Genomic DNA, 23399 nt, shown 5'->3' with positions numbered 1-23399 from the left:
CTACAGAGGTTCTAAAAGGAAATTCTCTAGTTTGAACCACGGCGAAATTTGACTCATCAAAGGTTTAGTAATAGTGCAAATAATTTTCTCCTTGCTTGTTTCTGCTTGTTTTATTTATTGTCGTAGTTTACGTTACAAGTGCTCTAAAAACATGAATATTTGCGAGTTTGAACAACCAAGGCTTCTCAAACTCCGATTCCATCATACACAGTATATTTCCTCTCGTCGCCACCTGAAGAGAAAATTACAGTTTCCTGAAGCTCATTTGCTTCCTTTCCTCTTTTAAGTAACTCGCATCCTGAAGGCTGAAAGTGTTACACACACTGAGAACAATCTCTTAAGTAACTTGCGTTCTGAAGGCTGAAAGTATTGCAGACACCGAGGGCACAATGTACTTAAGGTGGGCCGGGCGGCAAGACGGCTCTCAGTGGCAAATATTTCATGGGAAAACAATTCTGACCTCTATTCTTTTAAATGGTTTGGTTTGGTTTTGTGGAGTTTAACGTCCCAAATCAACTAAGGCTATGAGAGACGCCGTAGTGGAGGACTCCGGAAATTTCGACCATATGGGGTTCTCTAACGTGCACTGACATCGCACAGCACACGGACGCCACTCCGTTTCGCCTCCATCGAAACGCAACAGCCGAGGTCGGGTTCGAACCCGGGTACACCGGCACAGTAGTCGGGCGTCTTACCACTGCACAACCCCGGCGGGGCATTCTTTTAAATGAAAGTGTTCATGAAATATTATGGATCTAATGGGACACCCCCTACTTATAACCAATAGAGACCTATATTCCACTCACTGCTGCAAATATCCTACTTTTGCATTCAGCTCTGCACGAGACGGGCATGACAGTAAGAGTAAGAGTGCATCCGCAGGCGAAATGAAGAAAATTCTCTTATAATCAATTGACCATAGAACACCTGATAGGCTATCAATTTTACTGAGCGTGAGAAGTAGGTCCTGCGAAGACGACATCATCACAGAAAGATCTCCATATTAAGTACACTTGCACTGTAGCATTTGAAAAACAAAATCAACTGCGCCATAAGAACGCAGAGAACACGAGCAGTTACACTTACTACAGTTAAATTGTTTTTTGAACCGAGTATTGTTAGGTACTGCTGCTTAGTTGTTTATCAATGAAGATGTCTAATAGAATTTTATGAAAATTGATGTTCCTATTCATCGAATGACACAGATGTGCGTCATATCTAATTTTTTGACAATAGGTGACTGCACTAGCAGCTGAAATCAACGAAGTTGTGCTTTTTGATACATTTTGCTAACTCACAGGATACATTTTGTTAACTCACTTTGATAACATTTTGCTAATTCTTTGTCGCGAACGATGCGCCGAGATCTGTCTCGAAGATTCCGATCACTCGCGTATGTTTCTACAACCTTCCAAGGAGTGCTACTAGCAGTTTGCGACATTATCTAGATTGTTCTGAGCAGCCTTTAAATTGAGCCTTGACGAGTGCGACGGGCATCCTTTGCTCGAAGATCGACGAGCACGATTGTTGCTTTCGCTGCCGCCGAGTTGCTTAGTTCTTTTGTGAGCGCAAGTCAGCCCAAAAAAGAATTTGTTCAGTGCAGTCATCGACTCTTCATTTGTGTCATTGACCTTGTCACCACCACGTACCATCTGGTGGAGATGCTGCCTTTGATCCTTCATGCGAAGACCCCAGCCTTCTTCCTGTTACCCTGGAGGGCCAGCCAACAGGCCACCGAACCATCGCCGGCTTCAAAGGCTCCAACCTGAACACAGTCTGCTGCCGGACCCCCTTCTATCTCGGAAGGCATCGACGCTGACAATGACCCAGCCTACAGCACCGGTTGTTTTCGTCCAACCCCGTGAGCCCCCTGCTTCCATGAACGACCGGATGAAGATGCGGGAGACTGGATGGACGTTTTCGACCATGTGGCAGAATTCAGCGGCTGGAACGACGCTGCGAAACTCAGGCAAGTCTACTTTGTCTTTAAGGACATGCCCGAGTTCGGTTCGAAAATCACGAGACTTCTTTCAAGGATAGGGAGATATTCAAAGCACAGGTTCTGATGGCCTTTGCAAGTTCTGTCCGAAAAGAAAGAACTCAGGCCCTCCTCTAATCACGAATTCAACTACCAAATGAGCCCATCCTGGCCTACGTAGAGGAGATGAAACACCGCGCCGACCCTAACATGACCGAAGGTGAGCGAGCGAAATTCTTAATACGAGGCGTTAAAGAGTCGCTTTTTGCAGGGCTTGTCCGGAACCCGCCGAAAACTGTAGAAGAATTTGAAAGTGAAGCATCGACCATCGAGAAGACGTTGGACACCCGGATGCGCCACTACGAGTGACCACTTCAACCAGACTACTCAAGCCACTAGCCCAGCACATCTGCAAACGGAGAGAACTTTCGAGACCTCATCCGTGAGATCGTGCGAGAGGAGCTCCGCCGATTGCTGTCATCATCGCAACAACCCCAGGTGGCGACGCTCGCGGACGTCGTCCGTGAAGAAGTCCAGCAGGCGCTGGGCGTTCCTAAAGCGACGGCTGCGGCACTTCCAGAACAAGAGGCAACAACGATGAACTATGCTGCTGCATTACGTCATCCTGCGCCCTGTCGTGATGCCTTTCCAACCCCCCGCCGCTACTGTCGTGTTCCTGAAAGCCGCCCCTTGGCCCCCGCCCGCCAAGCCTACCAACGAATCCCAAGCCACAGGAAGTGCGACGCCTGGAGGACAGCAAACAACCGGCCATTATGCTTCCACTGCGGTGCAGCCGGCCACATTCTGCGCCACTGCCCGTACCAACGAATCGGTCTCCGCGGATTTGCAGCCGACGCTCCACGACCACGCCCAGGTGAACGACCGCAAGAAATCGACAACTATCTGCGTAGCGGTGAGATTACACCTCCAAGCCGTCGGCTCAGGTCTCCATCGCCGTACAGGTCCCGCTTTGCGTCGCAAGGTCGTAACTACGATGAGAGTGTGCGCTGAAGGTCCCCAAGCCCGCGCAGGAGAAACTAAACAAAGCAACCTTTGGAGGTGAGGTTGCTTCACGGCAAAAACACGAAGATCCTTCATCGCCGACGATGAGTGACGACGACGCAGCCATTAAATCACCGACCCACAAGACGACAGCGTCGACGAGATCATGACCAGACTTCAAGTTGACATCGCCGCACAGCGACGTTACGACCGTGTATCCCGGCCGCAACCTCAGCACAAGACGAAGCAGAGATCGAACACCGAATCCAATCTGCAATACTAGGATGCGAACAAGCGACCTTGAGGTTGCTGTCGACGGACGCATGGTTACCGCCCTAGTGGATACCGGTGCCGACTACTCTGTCATCAGTGGAGCTTTCGCCGCCCAGCTCAAGCAAGTGACGACCACTTGGGACGGCCCGCTAATCCGCACCGCTGGTGGTAACTTTATTACGCCGTCGGGATGATGCACCGCAAGGGTTACAGTAAATGGACGTACCTACCCAACCAGTTTCGTCGTCCTACAGCACTGTTCCCGCGATGTGATTCTGGGCATGGATTTTCTGAACGAACATCGAGCGATCAGCGACCTCCGATCCAAACTCATCAAGCTCTCGACCGACAAATCATACCTGCTACGAGAACGTCGACGCATCACGTCGCTCTCAACGTCCTCGACGGATAATTGACCGTACCGCCCCGATCAAGCGTCATCGTCCCCGTGGTTACAACAGAAGTCGAAATCACGGAAGGGGTTGTCGAAGGAAACACTCAGTTGTTACTGGATAGAGGACTTGGCATCGCAAGAGGCATCGTCCGTTTCTGTCACGGACAAGCTGATGTGCTCCTCACGAACTTCACCGACTAATACCGACCACCTGAACAAGGGCATGACGATTGCTTTATTTGACGAGCTAGTGGACACCCGAGAAGTCTTCGCGCTTCCCAGCCAACTTGAAGACGATGCACACAACCGAGACAAGCAGCCCAATTTCGACATTAATCCTGCGCTCCCCCGAGACAGACAATACCGGATTCGCACTATTCTTGAAAACTACAGGGAGTGCTTTTCTTCAGCGTTGAAGGTATGGCAAACTCTGTTGTCAAAGGATCGCATCATCACGGACGGAAACACTCGACCCGTACGTCAAAGCCCCTACCATGTATCGCCACGAGAATGCCAGGCCATACGCGATCAAGTTCAGGAAATGCTGCGTGATGATGTGATCCAGCCATCCAATAGCCCCTGGGCGGCACCAGTCGTTTTGGTGAAGAAGAAAGACGGCACACTTCGCTTCAGCGTCGATTACCGCCGCTTTAATAGCATAACTAAGAAGGATGTCTACACACTGCCCCGCATCGACAACACATTGGACCGGCTCTGCAGAGAGAGAGAGAGAGAGAAAACTTTATTTCGAAAAGACAAAGAAAAGAGAAAGGAAAAAAAAAATAAAAGGGGGGGCAGTGAGTGGAGTCTTCATTTCAAGACCCCACTGGCCTGGGCTGCCGCTCTTGCCTGAGTTACCAGCCTACGCTGGGTCTCTAGATCATAGCATTGCAGAGTGGCCTCCCACTGCCCCTCCGAATGGTGCATGTTTATGTGTGGAGGTTTGGGGCCTGTGCACCCCCATGTGACGGGGTAGGCGGTGGGCTGGTCGTTGCACCAAGGGCATATGTCTGTGTAGTGTTCTGGGAACATTATGTTGTATTGATGTAGGTTGGGGTAAGTGTCGCTTTGGAGCTGTCTCCATTCCCGCATTTCTTGTGCATTTAGACCCTTGTGTGGAGGAGGATAAATCCTACGTTGTTCCCGTAGGTACTTAAGTCGCGCGCCGTAAGTCGCTGGGATAGTAATGCTGGTTGTAAGATCGGGATTGGTGGCCGCTCGGTTTGTGTGACCTCGAGCTAGCCTATCCGCGACCTCATTACCTTCCAATCCAGAGTGCCCCGGAACCCAAGTGATCTGATGTTTGAGCTGTGAGGTTGTAGCAAATGGGTTAGTTGTGAAGCGAGCTAATTTTTTAGGTATTCTGCCTGCAAGAAGGAGCCGACGCGCCGCTTGTGAGTCGGTGATTACGTGCAGCTCTCGATTGGTCGTGTCTCCGTAGGTAATGGCCAGCACGATCGCCGCCACTTCCGCTTCTGTGATAGTACAGTGCGGGATGGACATGCTGGAGACTTCTGTGTATGAAGAGCTCACCACCACGGCTGCTGCTGCGTTCGATGTATGCTCGTATAGAGCGGCATCCACATAGACAGTCCTTGGACTGCGTTCCACTGCACGCTTAAGATAACTCACTCGGGCGTGTCTTCTTCCTTCGTTGTAGACTGGAGACATGTTCTTTGGGAGCGGGGACACATGTACTCTTGCCCGGTACGGAACAGGAATGTTAGTCGTTCACTATATAGCTTGTACGTCCGAAGGATAGCCAACGCGCTCGAGAATGAGCCGGCCAGTCTCAGTTGACAGAAGGCGTTCCCTTTGGGACAGGAGGACAGCCTCTTGAATTTCTTCAAATGTGTTGCGCAGTCCAAGAGCTTCCAATTTGACGTTGGAGGTGTATAGCGGGAGGCCTAACGCGTTACTGTAAGCTGCACGTATCATTGCGTTTACTTTGTTGAGATCTCTTCGGAACAGGGTGAGGTAAGGTAGTCCATAGGAGAGGCGACTGATGACCAGCGCTGCACCAGACGGATCGTGTCTTCTTCCCGCATGCCTTTTCCGTTTCTGGCCACCCGGCGGATCATTTTAGAGATCTGCTGTGTTGTATTCTTGATGAGGTGGAGCAAGTGGTCTACTTTTCTATCGCTTTGGAGCCAGAGACCCAGGATTCGTATGAGTGGCACTTCCCGGATTGGGACCCCATGCAGGAGGATGCTAAGATTGCCTGGTGATGTATAGTGGTACCCACGTATGCGGATGACTTCAGATTTATCTGGGGAGCATTGGAGCCCGCATCGAAAGGCCTCTGTTCCCACGCAGGTTGCGGCTGCTTGAAGTGTTTCTTCTTTCTGGCTTAGAGAGCCGGTGGTTGTCCAGATCGTAATGTCATCAGCATACAGGGTGTATCCAATGTTCGGAACCCGTTGCAGAGCCCTTGCGAGTCTAATCATGGCGATGTTGAAAAGGAGCGGGGAGATGACCGATCCCTGTGGCGTGCCCTTGTTTGGCATGTCTTGAAGATCCGATCTCATGCCACCCATTCCTATCGTTGCCGTTCTGGTGGACAAAACATTCTTGACGTATCGGAAGGTGCGTTCGCCGCAGTTTAGGTTATTGAGCTCGGATAGGATTGCCTCGTGAGACGCGTTATCAAACGCGCCTTTTTGATCTAGCGCCATAATGAGGTGCTCGCCTCCTCTCGGAATATTAGAAAGTACCTCCTCCTTGAGGAGAAGAAAAGCTTCTTGAGTGGACAGGCCCGATCTGAAGCCGATCATGGAGGGATGGAAGAGGCCGTTGTCTTCTATGTAGGGTTGAAGTCGCGTCTGGATGACTCGCTCATCCAGACGGCTCTGCAATGCAAGGTACTTCTCATCGATGGACCTGAAGAGCGGATATTGGCAAATTGAGGTCGAAGAAAGAGATCGCGAGAAGACCGCATTCATCATACCGGACGGCATTTTCGAGTTCAAGGTGATGCCATTTGGCCTCTGCTCCGCACCAGCGACGTTTCAACGAGTAATGGACACTGTGCTGGCGGGCTTGAAGTGGCAGATTCGTCTGGTATACTTGGATGATGTCGTTGTCTTCTCGTCAAACTTTGAAGACCACCTGAAACGGCTGCAGACAGTGTTGGAAGCCATCAAATCATCGGGACTAACGTTAAAACCGGAGAAGTGCCACTTCGCCTACTAGAAACTGCGGTTTCTAGGTCACATCGTTAGCAAGGATGGTGTTCGGCCAGACCCAAAACAGCTGCAATCTCACAATTTCCGCCACCTGCTGACAAGAAAGCCGTGCGCAGGTTCCTTGGGCTGTGCGCTTATTATCGACGATTTGTCAGAAATTTTTCGCGTATCGCCGAAGCGTAGACGCAGCTTACAAAGGCTGACGTGCCTTTTAAATGGGAAGCGCCGCAAGGAGCAGCCTTCGACAAACTTAAGCGCCGCCTGCAGTCCCCTCCAGTCCTTGGCCACTTTGATAAAAACACCGAGACCGAAATTCACACCGACGCAAGAAGTTTGGGCCTACGAGCCATTCTCGTCCAGAAGAGTGCCGGACTGGAGAAGGTAATCGCCTACGCTAGCAGGTACCTTGCTAAACCCGAAGTCAATTACTCGACGAACGAGAAGGAGCGTCTCGCGATCATCTGGGCCATTTCTAAGTTCCGTTCATACCTGTACGGTCGACCATTCAAGGTGGTAAGCGACCATCACGCGCTCAGCTGGCTGGCTAATTTAAAAGACCCCTTCGGCCGCCTTGCCCAATGGAGCCTAAGACGTCAAGAATTGGACGTTCCAGTAGTCTGTAAGTCGGGCCGCAAGCATTTAGAAGCAGACTGCTTATCCCGCGCTCCCGTCGACGTTCCTCCGAAGGAAGATGACGACGATGCCTTTCTGGGGCCAGTCATCATCATCATCATCAGCCTGACTATACCCACTGCAGGGCGAAGGCCTCTCCCATGTTTCTCCAATTTACCCGGTCCTGTGCTAGCTGCATCCACTTGACCCCTGCGAACTTCCTAACCTCATCCGCCGACCTAACTTTCTGCCGCCCCTGCTACGCTTTCCTTCCCTTGGAATCCAGTTCTTTACCCTAAGCGACAACCGGTTATCCTTTCTTCGCACTACAATTCCTGCCCGTGCCCATCCTTTCTTCTTAATTTCCCCTAGAATGTCAGTAACTTGAGTTATTTCTCTGACCCTCTCTGCCCGCTTCCTATCTCTTAATGTTACCCCTACCATTTTTCGTTTCATAGCCCTCTGAGTTGTCTGGGACCAGTAAGTGCCAGCGGATTTGCACAACAACAGCGGTCAGATCCTCAGCTAAGAGGCCTTGCAGATTACTTGGAAGGCAAGACCGCTTCTCCTCCTGCTGTGTTTAGGCGTCAGTTGTTGTCGTTCGCCTTAAGCAATGACGTCATCGTAAAGAAGAACTTCGCGCCCAACAAGACAGCGCATCTTCTTTTCCTCAGACAGGAAATTCTTCATGCGTTGCACGACGGGCCAACAGCAGGGCACCTCGGTTTTGTGCGCACGTTGCATTGAATCCAGGAGAAGTACTACTGGCCGCGACTGCCTGCCGACGTTGCCCATTACGTAAAAACGTGTCGTGAGTGCCAGCGAAGCAAGACGCCGCCGATCAGGCCAGCTGGGCTACTGAACCCGATACCGCTCCCAACCCTGCCCTTTCAACAAATTAGGATGGATCTTCTCGGCCCCTTTCCATCTTTATCTGCGGGTAACAAGTGAACCATCATGGCCACCGACTCCCTTACCCGATACGCCGAAGCAAAAGCACTGCCTAATGGTACTGCGGCAGAAGTCGCAAAGCTTTTTGTCGAACAAATTCTCTTGCGGAACGGCGCCCCAGAAGTCCTCATCACGGACAGGGGAATGGCATTTACGCAGGGCTGACGCAAGCCATTCTAGAATACAGTCATACAAGTCATCGACGAACTACTGCGTATCATCTCCCGACAATTGGACTTACGACCGTCTCAACAAAACTATTGGGGATATGACTGCAATGTACGTCGACGCCGAGCACAAGACAAGGGACGCTATTATACCCTACATCATCTTCGCTTATAATACCGCCGTCCAGGAGACAACCAGGTCGACCCCGTTCAGCCTTGTGTACGGCAGGGAGCCCACGACGACACTTGACGCAATGCTGCCACACGTAACCGATGAGGATAACCTGGACGTCGCCGCCTACCTTCAACGTGCAGAGGAAGCCCGAAGACTCGCCCAAATGCGCGTTTAAGATCAGCAATGAACCGACCACCGACGTTACAACTTAAGACGACGCGATGCTGAGTACAAGCTGGCAGATCGTCTGGGTTTGGACGCGGATTCACCGCCGCGGACTGAGCGAAAAGCTTTTACGCCGATACTTCGGCCCCTACAAGGTGCTTCGCCGGCTAGGACAATTGAACTACGAGGTCGTTCCCGACGGCGCGGCCGCATCGCATCGGCGCCGAGTGCGTCCAGAAATTGTGCATGTTGTACGCCTTAAGCCATATTATGCGCGCTAAAGGCTATTCATGTTTGCTTTGCAATGTTTATGTAATTCATGTATGTTTATTTTGAAACATCGAGGCGATGTTTTTTAAGGGGGGGGGGCGGGGTAGTAATGCCACGAACTGTTTAAATCTTTATATGTTCCTGTTCGACCGCTGCTGGCATGCGGCCTTATTATTGTTATTCTGGATCACTTATCAATTCTGTATCCCGTGTTTGTTCACGCTTGTTGTCGTGATATGACGCGTTATCATTTTCTCTGTCGCGAAAGATGCGCCGAGATCTGTCTCGAAGATTCCGATCACTCGCGTATGTTTCTACAACGTTCCAGGTTCTGCTACTAGCAGTTTGCGAAGTTATCTAGATTGTTCTGAGCAGCCTTTAAATTGAGCCTTGACGAGTGCGACGGGCATTCTTTGTTCGACGATCGACGAGCACGATTGTTGCTATCGCCGCCGCGAGTTGCTTAGTTCTTTTGCGGGCGCAAGTCAACCCAATAAAGAGTTAATTTCAGTGCAATCACCGGCTCTTCACTTGTGTCATCGACCTTGTCACCACCACGTGACAATATATATATATATATATATATATATATATATATATGAGACGGCAAGGTCGTGACGGCAAGGCCAGCGATGCCTTGTCTAGCGTTTTAATCTGGTGACAAAACCCAGGCGCGTGCCGGAGCCGGCGCCGCGGGACGATGATGATGGTATGTACAAATGAAAGAGGAAGATCATGGCATCTACAAATTAAAGAACATCCACGGAAGGCTCACACAATCTGCCCGGGAGGTCGGAAGCGGCCAGCCTGGCCGCTCCTACCTAACCGATGCATCGCGGCGCACAAACGGTTTCAGGTGAGACACATGAACAATTTCAGTTCCACGGTGGCGTCGATCAGCTGGGGGATCAACAGGCGTCACTTTGTAGTTCACTGGAGAAGTTTGGCTTTTGACCTCATAGGGACCTACGTAGTGGTGTTGGAATTTGTCAATAAGGCCAAGGCTGCGCAATGGTGTTTAAAGCAGTACTTCGTCACCAGGATGAAAAGAGACCACTCGATGTGTAGAATCATAGCGAGTTTTGCGGACTTCCTGGCACGCTGCCGTGTTGAGGCGGGCAAGATGACGGCATCTGGCCACACGAGATAAAAATGGGTAGGTACTGATGTGGAGTAGTCGGGCGTAGAGAAGAAGGAAGCGTCGAGAATTGTAGTGGGAGGACGGCCGTAAACAAGGAAAAATGGTGAGTAACCGGTAGTTCGCTGCACTGCTGTATTATAGGCGAATGTGACGAATGGTAGAATAGTGTCCCAATTTCGATGATCTGGTGTGATGTACATTGATATCATATCCGACAAGGTGCGATGAAATCGCTCAGTCAGACTGTTAGTCTGGGGATGGTAGCTTGAGGTTGTCTTATAAATGGTGGATAAGGCGTGAAGAACTTCGGCAACGACTTTCGATAAGAAGGCTGTACCGCGGTCACTTAGGAGCACCCGAGGAGCGCCATGACGCAATACAATTGATCGCAAAAAGAAATTTGCTACTTCTTCAGCAGAACCAGTCGGTACAGGTGCTGTCTCAGCGTAGCGTGTGAGGTGGTCGACAGCTGTTATAATCCAATGGTTACCCCCATAGGAGAGAGGTAGGGGACCATATAAGTCGATGCCGACTACGTCGAATGGCGTGGTGGGACAAGGAAGAGGTTGTAGAAGGCCAGCGGGCGAAGAAGTCAGCCGTTTGCGACGTTGGCACAGAGGGCAGGATGCGACGTATTTGGCAACGGTGGAAGATAAGCCAGGCCAAAAGAATCGTTTTCTCACGCGGTCGTAGGTTTTGTCAAAACCAAGGTGACCTGCAGTAGCGTCATCGTGTAGAGCCGCCAGTATACGTGGGCGAAGCACACGCGGCGCGACTGGGATCCAGCGAGTTCCATCAGGGCAATACACGTAACGGAGTAGGATGCCATCTTCGAGCTTGAAATTGCGAAGCTGTCGGCGAAGCCTAGCATTGGGAGGGTCCGAAGCGCCGATAAGGCGGTCGATGATAGGATGGCAGTAGGCATCGGCTAATTGCTGTGAGCGGAGAGCGTGCTTGTTCTCAGAGTCGTCAAAACAAACGGTTGCGATATAAGTCGGGCAAAGAGATGGTTGGCTCTGGTCAGAGGTGGAAATGAATTGGGAAGAAAAGCAGCAAGTGGATTCCGAAAGGGGACAGCGAGAGAGAGCGTCGGGGTCTTGGTGTTGGCGACCAGATTTATAAGTGACGTCGAAATGGTATTCTTGCAGGCGTAGAATCCAGCGGCCAAGTCGGCCTGTCAAATTTTTAAATGAAGACAACCAGCAAAGAGCATGGTGGTCGGTAACAACTGTGAAGTGCCGACCGTATAGGTAAGGGCGAAATTTTTGAACAGCCCAGACGACAGCAAGACACTCCTGCTCGGTAATGGTATAGTTTTTCTCAGCTGGAGTGAGAGTCCGACTGGCAAAGGCAATCACTATCTCACGCGATGTTGCATCACGCTGCAGAAGTGCAGCGCCAAAACCGTGACCACTGGCATCGGTGTGCAGGATAGTTGGAGCGCTGTCACTGAAGTGGCCAAGAACAGGATCTGATGTGAGGGCGTGCTTGAGGTCATTAAAAACAGTTTCGCACTGCTCAGTCCACACGAAAGGGCTGCGTGCTTTTAGTAGCTCATGAAGTGGTGCAGCAATAGTTGCAAAATGCCTTATAAAACGCCGGAAATAGGACGCGAGGCCGAGGAAACTGCGCAAATCTGTAGTCCGTTGTGGACGAGCAAAGTTCAAGACCGCGATTATTTTTTCAGGATCTGTGCGAATGCCGTCATGGCTGACCAGATGTCCCAATATTCTAATTTCTTTCTGTGCAAAGTGGCAATTCTTGGTGTTGAGCTGAAGGCCTGCCGAAGCGAGACAGGTGAGGGCTTCATTCAGGCGCGTGAGATGGTCATTAAAGGTTGCCGAAAAGATAACAATGTCATCCAAGTAACACAAACAGGATCTCCATTTTAGGCCACGAAGTACAGTGTCGATCATTCTTTCCAATGTCGCTGGTGCGTTACAAAGTCCGAAAGAGGGATGTGGACCGGCGTCGGGATACATGGTTCCCACGAGGCTCAGAGGAAGATACTGGAGGTGGGGAGGATTGTCGAGGTGGGCTTGGAATAGACCGGCGTTGATAATATGAGGTTGAAGGCATGTCGCATTCGAAGGTGTCGTAACCACGGCGCTCGTTCTGAAGGCGGCGACGACAGAAGCGGGATATATGGCCTCTAATACCACAGTAATAGCAGACAGGTCGGGGGGGACGCCAAGGTGCGTAATTGGGTTGTGTAGGTTGAGCCATCGCCATTGCATTGACGTGATTATATGTTGGTGCTGGTTGGGGCGGGGGAACCAAAGAAGGGGGGGATGCAGCGACGTGCGCGTAGGTCGGCGCTGGGCGGATTGCAGAAGGTTCGGATGTCATAGGGCGGCTGATGGTAGCTAACTCTTCTTTAATCATATTGCGGAGAACGGCGTCATTAGGAGGTGCGGAAGAATGATTGCAGCCATGTCGACAGAAAGGATTGAGGGCTTGCAGCTCCTCGCGGATGATTGCTCCAATCATTGCCCGCAGATCAAGGTCAGCAGAGGTCGGACCAGTTGCGAAGCCGGGATGTAATCGAGAGGACTGAAGCTGGTCGAGGCGTTGAGAGGTCGTAATAATTGAATCAACACTTGAAGGATTCTGGGTAACCAAGGTGTGATATGCCATAGCATTGATCCCTTTTAAGACGCGGTGCACACGTTCAGGTTCCGTCATGGTGGGACTAATGCGCCGACAAAGTGCAAGAACAGCCTCTATGTAAGACGCATATGACTCATCGGGACCTTGAAGGCGGGAAGCGAGCTTGTTTCTCGCGATCTCAGTCCGAACTGCCGGGTCGGCGAAGTATTGGCGGAATTGCTGTTTGAAAGTGGTCCAGTTAGTGGTGTGGGGTTCGCGATTAATGAACCAGTTTCTGGCGACCTCAATTATATAGAACGAAACGTTGAGGAATTTTAAAGCATCGTCACACCGGTTATAGGCACTGCAGCGTTCATATGTGTCAAGCCAGTCATCCACGTCTTCGTCACGACGACCAGCGAACAGCGGTGGGTCGCGTTGACGTGTGGGTCGCGTTGACCCCGCACCTCCACCACTTGTGAAAGAAGGCTAGGTTGAGACGGCAATGTCGTGACGGCAAGGCCAGCGATGCCTTGTCTAGCGTTTTAATCCGGTGACAAAACCCAGGCGCGTGCCGGAGCCGGCGCCGCGGGACGATGATGATGGTGTGTACAAATGAAAGAGGAAGATCATGGCATGTACAAATTAAAGAACATCCACGGAAGGCTCACAATATATATATATATATATATATATATATATATATATATATATATATATATATATATATATATATATATATATATATTGTAGTGCACTACACGAGGATATACGAAGACGAGGATTAAGTAGGTGAGAATATCACGAAGACGAGGATAATGACGACGAAGTGCCGCTGCGCTGCTCGTGCTCGCTTGTGGAGACTGAGACTGGCTGTGTTCTTGTGTGGTTCGCCGTGAAACTTCGACAGGGCTATTATCCCTGTTAAAGCACAGTAAAAACCCCCTTTCACTTGGTGGAGGTGAGCATTTCCTGCCGCCCTGGAGCTCCGCCGCCGCACACTCCCGACACAAGCAATGACCGACGCTACTACCCCCAGTCCAACCGGCCCCTCATCCGCGGTGTTATGCGCTGGAGCTTTGCGCCAGCGTGATCCTCCTATCTTCAGCGGAACCGGCGACCATGACGTGGAAGACTGGCTGGCCTCATATGAGCGGGTCAGTATTCACAACCACTGGGACGACAACCAAAAGCTCAATAACGTCATTTTCTACCTAACGGACGTTGCAAACCTATGGTTCCGCAACCACGAGGCCGATATCACATCGTGGTCTACTTTCAAAGCTACTTTTGCCGATATTTTCGGCCGGCCTGCAGTGCGCAAATTGCGCGCTGAGCAACGCCTGCGCGGCCGTGCACAGCTTCCTGGTGAGAATTTTACCAGCTATATTGAAGATGTCGTAGACCTCTGCAAGCGCGTGGACGCTTCAATGTCAGAGAGCACCAAGATAGATCACATTATGCAAGGCATTGATGATGACGCGTTCCAGATGCTTCTGGCTAAAAATCCAGCCACCGTCGTCGACATTATCAACGCATGCCACAACTTTGATGAATTACGCAAGCGCCGTAACATCACTCGCTCTTCGCTCTCAAACCCCGCGCCGCTTGCAGCTTTAACACCTGAAGCAGACCAGTCCACCTTGCTGCCACAAATACAGCAGTTCGTTCGAGAAGAAGTTGCCCGTCAACTATCCCTCGTTCGCCAACGTCCTGACGCTCCCACTCCTTTAGTGCCAAAGCTGCAGCAAGTAATCCGCCAACAAGTTGCGGAAGCACTTCCCACGCTTCCTGAAGCTCCTTCTGTGGCTCCTTTGACATACGTCGAAGCACCAGTCCAGTATAGTCAACCTGCTGTTCCAGCCCCTTTGACCTACGCGGCTGTGGCTGCGCGGCCACCGCCTGAGCCGTCACAATCCATGCAGCCTGTTCTACGCCCTGCACCGCTTCCTCAAACGGCCCCGCTTCATCCGCCCACTGCGCGCTATTACAACCCTTGGCGTACTTCGGACAATCGTCCTATTTGCTACTACTGTGGTTTCGCTGGACATGTGGCCCGCCGAAGTCGTCGTCGCATGGCCGAGCCTGCGTCTTCTGATTACTCGCCACCGCTGCTTCGTTCTGCCCACTCTCCGCCTGCGTATGCCCCAGAACAGCGTTCATATACAACGCGTCGTTCTCCTTCTCCGCGTCGCCGGTCACTGTCACCAATGCGCCGGCGACCACCACCTGCTGACGAGGGAAACTAAGCTCCGCGGTTCCTGAGGCAAGAACTGCGTACTCTGCGAAAAGCTCAAGGCCTCATATTCCGCCCACGAACATTATAATGATTTCTATCGATGGTCTGTCCGTATATGCGCTGGTCGATACGGGTGCTGCAGTGTCAGTGATTCATGAGCGACTCTGCCGACGATTACGAAAAGTTACGACGTCATTTAACGGTTTGTCGCTCCGCACTGCCAGTGAAGAGAGGATTGCACCTTTAGCAGCATGTACAGCGCGTGTCGTCATTGAAGGTATTTTGTACAGTGTCGAGTTCGTAGTTTTGTCATCTTGTTGTCACGACGTGATCCTCGTATGGGACTTCTTGTCTAAAAATAACGCCGTGATCGATTGCGCCCGAGCTGAAGCAGAATTTTCTGCACTGTGCGACGCACTGCCCGACGACAACCGTTCAGTGTGTCCTCAAAAGCTGACCATCGCTGAAGATGTCGACGTAGCACCAGAGGCTTGTGCCCTTGTGCCTCTTTCGTGTCCTGCCACGTCAGACGTTAGTGTTTTATTTACACCGTCTGCATCCTTCATCCACCGCAAGCACCTGCCGCTGCCATCTGCTGTTCTCGATGTTCACGGTGGCTTCGCGAAGCTACTCATCTACAATCCGTCCCCACGCCCGATTACTCTGCTACGTGGGGAATCTCCCGGTTCCATTCAACCAGCCCACCTTCTCTCTGACCTGGATGCCTCCGAGACCTACCGCAGTAACTACAATGATGCTCTGCAGTCCGATCCGACACCTGATACGTTGCCAGACGACTTCTTCCGAACCGCCATCGATGACGCTCTTCCTTCCACCTACCGAACTCAGCTCGTGGCCCTTTTACAGACATTTCGCTTTGCTTTCGACGCCGCCCACACACCTCTCGGCCGCACTTCCACAGTCGCGCGTTACATTCAGACCGGCTCTAACTCGCCTTTTCGACAGCGCCCCTATCGTGTGTCAGCGGCAGAGCGTCGCGTGATCAATGAACAAGTTGAGGACATGCTACAACGTGGCGTAATTCGTCCATCACAAAGCCCCTGGTCTTCACCAGTGGTGCTAGTGAAAAAGAAAGATGGCTTGTTTCGCTTTTGTATTGATTATCGGCGCCTGAACAAAATTACTCACAAGGACAATTACCCCCTTCCGCGTATAGACGACGCTCTTGATTGCCTCCAAGGTGCCGAGTACTTTTCATCTCTTGATTTACGTTCAGGTTACTGGCAAGTACCAATGGCCGCCTGTGACAGAGAGAAGACCGCATTTGTGACGCCGGATGGCCTCTATGAATTTAATGTGATGCCCTTCGGTCTGTGCAATGCGCCCGCCACATTCGAGAGGATGATGGATAACATTTTTTGGAAGTTCAAGTGGCACATCTGCCTCTGCTACTTGGACGACATTGTTGTCTTTTCCGCCGACTTCGCTACGCACCTAGAGCGCTTGCGGAAAGTTTTGGTTTGCCTTACTGACGCCGGCCTGCAACTGAATCTCAAGAAGTGTCACTTCGGTGCCAGGGAGTTGACTATTTTGGGGCACATCGTCTCTAAGGAAGGTGTTCGCCCTGATCCGGCCAAGCTGCGCGCAGTGGCGGAGTTTCCTAAGCCGGTTTCTCTCAAGCAACTTCGAAGCTTCATAGGTCTATGCTCCTATTTTCGGCGCTTCGTGCAGAATTTTGCTTCGGTAATTGCACCCCTGACGAAACTACTCGGAGGAAACAGTGACTTAACTGCGTGGTCGGTCGAATGCGACGAAGCGTTCAACGCATTGCGCCGTCTTTTCGCCACCAATCCTTCGCCACTACGACCCGACAGCACCCACCGAGGTCCATACTGATGCGAGTGGCGTTGGCCTCGGAGCTGTCTTGGCACAACGGAAAAACGGTTTTCACGAATACGTCGTCGCGTACGCGAGTCGTATCCTCTCTAAAGCTGAACGCAACTACTCAGTTACAGAAAAGGAGTGTTTGGCAATTGTGTGGGCATTAACAAAATTCCGACCCTACCTTTACAGTCGCCAGTTTGACGTCGTCACTGACCACCACGCGTTATGTTGGCTGTCCTCTCTTAAAGACCCGTCCGGCCGCCTCGCACGATGGGCTCTCCGCCTACAGGAATTTGACATCCGCGTTATATATCGCTCTGGCCGTAAACACATGGACGCCGACGCACTATCTCGTTCTCCCGTCTCCAACGAACCTGATTGCTCTACGGCGGCTGATCCCGTCCTCTCCTCTCTAACCATCGCTGACATGCCTGCGGAGCAGCGAAAAGACCCGTGACTCGCATCTCTTATCGAGATCGTGTCCCCTTCTCCTAACGCTGCTGCGCCTTCTCGGGCTTTACGCCGTCAAGCACCACACTTTGCCCTACGAGGCGGTCTTCTCTACCGCCGCAATTATATGACTGATGGTCGACGGTGGCTTCTCGTCATTCCCCGCCATTTACGACATGAAATTTGCACCTCTTTCCATGCCGACCCTCAGTGTGCCCATCCTGGTGTAGTGAAGACGTTTCAAAGGATCTCTCAACGCTACTATTGGCGCGGCATGTACGGGTATATTCGCAAGTACGTCCGCTCCTGCATCGCCTGTCAGCGCCGAAAGTCATCCACACCTCGTGCTTCTGGCCCCTTACAACCACTTCCATGCCCGGCCCGCCCTTTTGACCGCATTGGCGTTGACCTTTACGGGCCACTTCCCTGCACGGTTTCTGGGAACCAGTGGATTATCGTCGGCATCGACCACCTCACCCGGTATGCCGAGACCGCCGCTTTACCCGCCGCTACTGCCCGTGAAGTTGCCCTGTTCTTGCTACATCATTTTGTTCTTCGCCACGGCGCGCCGCGAGAGCTGCTGAGTGACCGAGGACGCGTCTTCCTTTCCAACGTCGTTGAATCTCTACTAGCCGAATGTCGCATCATACACCGGACCACAACAGCCTACCACCCTCAAACAAACGGGTTGACTGAGCTCTTCAATCGCACTCTCGGAAATATGCTGACGATGTATGTTGCCGCCGATCAGACTAACTTGGACGCTGTCCTTCCTTTCGTGACATACGCTTACAACACCGCCACGCAGCCAACTACTGGATTTAGCCCTTTCTTCCTCCTTTATGGGCGTGAGGCGTCGTCCACGATGAACACTATTTTACCATATCGTCCCGACTCCTCCGAGTGTACTCTCCTTTCAGACGTTGCCAAACATGCGGAGGAATGTCGCCAGTTGGCCCGGTGTTTTACATCGGAATCTCAAGGCCGCCAAAAGCATCACCGCGACAAAGATCATACGCCACACGTTTTTCCTGCAGGATCCCTTGTTTGGCTTTGGGTTCCCGGCACCCCACCGGGATTGTCATCAAAATTTCGAACCGAGTATCACGGCCCCTACCGCATTGTCCGTCAAACCTCCCCTGTGAATTATATCGTGGAGCCACTCACTACCTCTTCGGACATGCGTCATCGCGCCCGCGAAACTGTGCACGTGAGCCGCCTCAAAACCTACTACGATCCGCTCCTCTTGCCCTCACCATAGGTCGCCAGGATGGCTCCTCCTCGCTCCGGGGGAAATTGTAGTGCACTACACGAGCATATACGAAGACGAGGATTAAGTAGGTGAGAATATCGCGAAGACGAGGATAAGGACGACGAAGTGCCGCTGCGCTGCTCGTGCTCGCTTGTGGAGACTGAGACTGGCTGTGTTCTTGTGTGGTTCGCCGTGAAACTTCGACACGGCTATTATCCCTGTTAAAGCACAGTAAAAAACCCCTTTCAATATATGTATATTTTTTTGTTCGGATGACCAACGAAGAAGAAGCGGGCAGTGGCACGGGCCGGAGCGTTCCCGCTAGGTTCGCTAACATATTCATTAAACGTCATCTCACGACCATCGAGCATCATCTCGCTGTTCCCAGTTCTCTTGTGCTCACCAACTTGCCGCATCGTAACATTTGGTTAGAGGTGCGAGGCACTTCATCATAACCCCCTCATCCTGGTCCGGAGCTTGGGCGCCCTACGACTTTTTGCGCCGTCGTGTGAAGGTTAGGAGGCATCGTATGGCTGTTCCCCAGCCTGCCGGACCCAGCAAGACCTTGCCTTCCCTCCGCCCCGACCACAAGACACGACGAAGGAGAGACTGACCCGAGACGGCACACATAACCACAAGACACAAGATGAGACCCAAGCGACCATATGTGACCCCACTGACCAGACGTGCCGTCCAAAGACCGCACGACCCAAGACACGGCTGCACATGAAGACATCCTCCCCTTCATATGCCATGTTGTACGTGTCTTGGCCTCCGCCATCGAGTTGTGGCAACGTGTGGCCCAAGAGTGTCCTGGGCCAAGGTTCATCAGGAATCATCATGCCGGCAGGCCGTTCTATTCTTCTTTTTCCTCTTCTTCTTCAAGCATCCTGACACGCCCATCATCATGCTATGGAATCATCAACATCGGTAAACTTCCTCGTCCACAATCGGGACGCTCGCTCGGTGGCGACGGGTCATGTTACGGACGAGCAACGTAGAAGAAGTGGGCAGTGGCACGGGCAGGAGCGCTCGCGCCAGGCCCGCTAACATATTCATAAACGTCACCTCACAATCATCGAGCATCATCTCTCTGTTTTCTGTTATCCAGTGTTCACCGGCTTGCCGCATCGTAACAATATATATATATATATATATATATATATATATATATATATATATTTATATGCGTGTGTGAGAGAAAGGGGACTTCCGGAGTAGCCAAGTGCCGCACAAGGCTGCAAACAGTGAGGCAGTTGGATAAGATTAGGCAGTCTGCGTGGATCAAGTGGATGCAGATGGCACACGTCCGGGCTAACTGAAGAGATGTGGAGAAGTCTTTGCCCTCGCAGTGCGTTAGTCAGGCTGCTGTTGGTAAGGAGTAGGCAGTCGAATCTGTGACCCTTGGATCGTGAGTCAGACTACCGAAGTATAATCGTTCAATTTGGTTATAAGAGTCATTGGTGCAATAAGGTAAATAAAAAATTAAAATAAAGACGAAAGCAAAATAAAGATTTGAAGCGGTGTCCGCATATCTACGAAGTGATATTCGAAAGTGACGCCATACTGCTCAAGGGACCTATTATTGCTTCCGCGTCGTACTCTTAGACGACTACTAATCGTTCCTCAAGTTTTGCATTCCTGAAATTTCCAGCTGTTTCACAGTTATGACTCGCCTGCCTTTACAAGCTCTGACGTGAACAACAGGTCCCGCAGAACAGCAAGCTGTCCTTTCCTTTAACCACGCGTATGGACGCTGAACTGCCTCGACATAATACGAAGAAACAAAACGTCCAAGGAGAAATCGTTATACCGGCTCGGTGTGCGACGTTTTTCGATGAAAATGGCCACAAGAGTTCGTTCAAAGGTGGGCGGTACCCTCATTCGTAATAAACACCATCGTCCAGGTACGCTTAAAGACGAAGAAGAGACTGCATAAGAATCCAACCCTGTTGTCCGTTGGTTCAGAAAAGTCCTGCGACGATCCATTATGCTTGCTCGCTGTACGTTTTTCGTGATGCGCGCATGTTCATCGCTGGCTACATTCGCACTGCCAGTGGACCCTGCCTGAATGCAAAACACGCATGAATATGCCTGCTGGTCTGGGAGTAACGTGTCTGATTCAGTATGGAAGGTACCTGGCAGGCTATGCTCGATATCACCCTTCCATATGAAAGGAGAGACCTGAGTTTACAGCTCCTGCCAAACGTTATGTCAGGCTAAGTGCTCGGCCATGTCAGCTGCCATAACGACTCATAACTTGCCTCCACCATGCTCGTGATTTTTCGCTTACCGCTGTTGCTGATGCCAGATTTTTGGCGAACGTGGCTTTTAACGATATCACGTTTAAAAAAGGACAAAAATAAAATAGATAAGTTGAGGTCATGTAAAGGGCGCCAATCAAACCGAGGATAATGTTAGGTATATCCGAGGATGATTGCGATCGTTTTGTTCCCAGAAAAACATTGTGTGCTGACACATTCCTCCTTGAGCGTCGCTATCATGGCACCTTTCAGTATTTCGCGCAAGTGTCATATAAGTATGGTGTTTCTTCAAAGCGGTCTTTCGTTAAAACACAGGGGAACATTTGTTTGTTGTTGCCACACTTGAGGCAGTGCACTGGCTGGTTTTTCAGTGATGAACTTAAAAACGTCCACTGAAATGGGTCCCCAAGAAGGGTAAACAACGCCATAACACTGATAGATATTGAACCACCCATCATTCTCCCGCAAAAATTTTCGATCTAGCTTCTGCAACACCAGAGCTATCGGCGTATACAAATGACCCAATTTTTTCTGTCAACTCGTACGCCGAAGGGAGTCATAAAAAAAATAAAGAATACCGTAACCGCGGTTGCGCGAAACCGTGGTTAGCCCATGCTACACGGCGGACCAAACCATGGTTACACCACTAACCGCGGTTATCGCAAACCGAGCTTGGCGACCTCGGTTTGCGTCGTTAGCCGAGGTTATGGCAGCGTCTGTTGACAGATGCTACTCGTCGGCGCCCGAGTGCGCGAAGCGTACGAGCGCGTCTGCTTCACAAAGGTATTCATTTGCCCTCTGTATCATATTTAAAGATCGATGTATAGAATATGCGGTGTCTACTGTGCCGCCCGATGTCTTCGATTACGGCCGACAGCGCAGCGACTGCCTGCAGTATCGTTTGAACGGCTTGTTGCTGAGCGGAACGTGAAAAAATGCGCGCCGTTAGCTGTAATGAAAATACAGGAGTTTGCAATGCTTGCAGCACGGGATGCCGCGAGCAGACTGATGTAGTGCGTTGCACTTTACCGCAGAGGGTGGGGGAGGCGCGCGAGCGCGGCGAACGACGGCGCCCTGCGTGACCGTCCGTAGTCGTCGCTGGGCCTAAATTGTTTCGCTTCGAAGCAGCGGCGGTCGGCGCTTTGGAACTGATCAACGCTGTAGTAAATCATCTACTTATGGAACTGCCCTATTGTGAATCCTATCGTGCCATAGTAAAAGAACCATAGGATAAACTCTGACGACGCATTAATCGCAGAGCTAGTACGAGCAGATCGTATGAGCCGAAATGCACCAGCTGCAGCTGGCTTGAGCAGAAACTTGCTTGTATCACGGCTATCGCTCTTACCAGCAATTTACTGCTGGTAATCGATCCTCACAAGGGCTTCATACTTGATATTCGGCTCAGTATTCCAGACGCTAACAAATTTTAGAACGCTTTATTTCGGACATCGGTGCCAACGATCCGCCGTGTCGTTCGCGTACGATATGCGGGAGGAGGGGCCACAACGGCGGTGTTTACGGCGGCCGAGGAGGTGCTGCCATCGTGCGGTGCTTGACCATCTGAGGTGGCGCCTGAGGAGCTCGCACAGCGTACGAGCAGATGACTTTCGCAGCTACCGGATGTGTGTCCGTGACGTCCTGGCTGCAGTGGCCGCCGCAGCGAATGGCAGCTTCTAGAAAGCTTTGCCAGTCAAATCACCCGTGACGTCTCGGTTTAAGGAAATAGTTCAATGCGACACCGCCAAGCGACAACCCCTCTGCCCACGAATTTCAAAAAAGGCTGTATTTAAAAATTAATAATAAATCGTTGGCTTTGTTCGAAGGCGTTATACTTTGGGCTAATGCCCAAAAGGATTCGTTCTAAACACTGAACACGTTTATTAGTGGCTTCTTGGTGACCGTTTCAGTGGACCTCTAACCGGTTTGGCCGGTGTACGCCTTGCCGTTATGTAGTGGAGTGGAGCATACGACGCCTTCCGCTTGTGCTACTAAAGGATTACTGTGCTTCACAGTCCATCCGATGCTTTTTTTGTCTTTCCATTTATCTTGCAACTATGTCCAGATATTCGCTAAGGAGCTGAAAAGGCCACCCTGCCTTGTTCAAAATGTCAAACTTCGTGCATATGTGCAAAAGCAGCTACCATTTTGATTCGCTGTCGGGCTTCAGCTGATTATACTCCGCTTCATATATCAGGTGCAACGCAGCGAAAGCTACGCAAGTATTCCACAAGAAAAAAACGGTGTGTCACTACGCGCTCGTTTTGTGGCCGAGTGGTTCCTGCGGATACGGGTTCTATTCGGAGCATACACGTTTGCAATAACTTGCTTCGCATTCCTAGACATCTTCGTAGTGCGGATCTTATAGAAAAAAGGCGCACCAAAGAATCATTTTCTCAAAAAGAAATGCGCAGGCTGGTAGCAGTAGCTATCATGCTCATTTTTCT

The sequence above is a fragment of the Amblyomma maculatum genome, chromosome 2, assembly GCF_055883805.1.
Source record: "Amblyomma maculatum isolate TAMU_Amacu chromosome 2, ASM5588380v1, whole genome shotgun sequence".
Classification (NCBI taxonomy): domain Eukaryota; kingdom Metazoa; phylum Arthropoda; class Arachnida; order Ixodida; family Ixodidae; genus Amblyomma; species Amblyomma maculatum.
The sequence above is the reverse complement of the archived record's forward strand: the minus strand, read 5'-3'. Positions refer to the sequence as shown.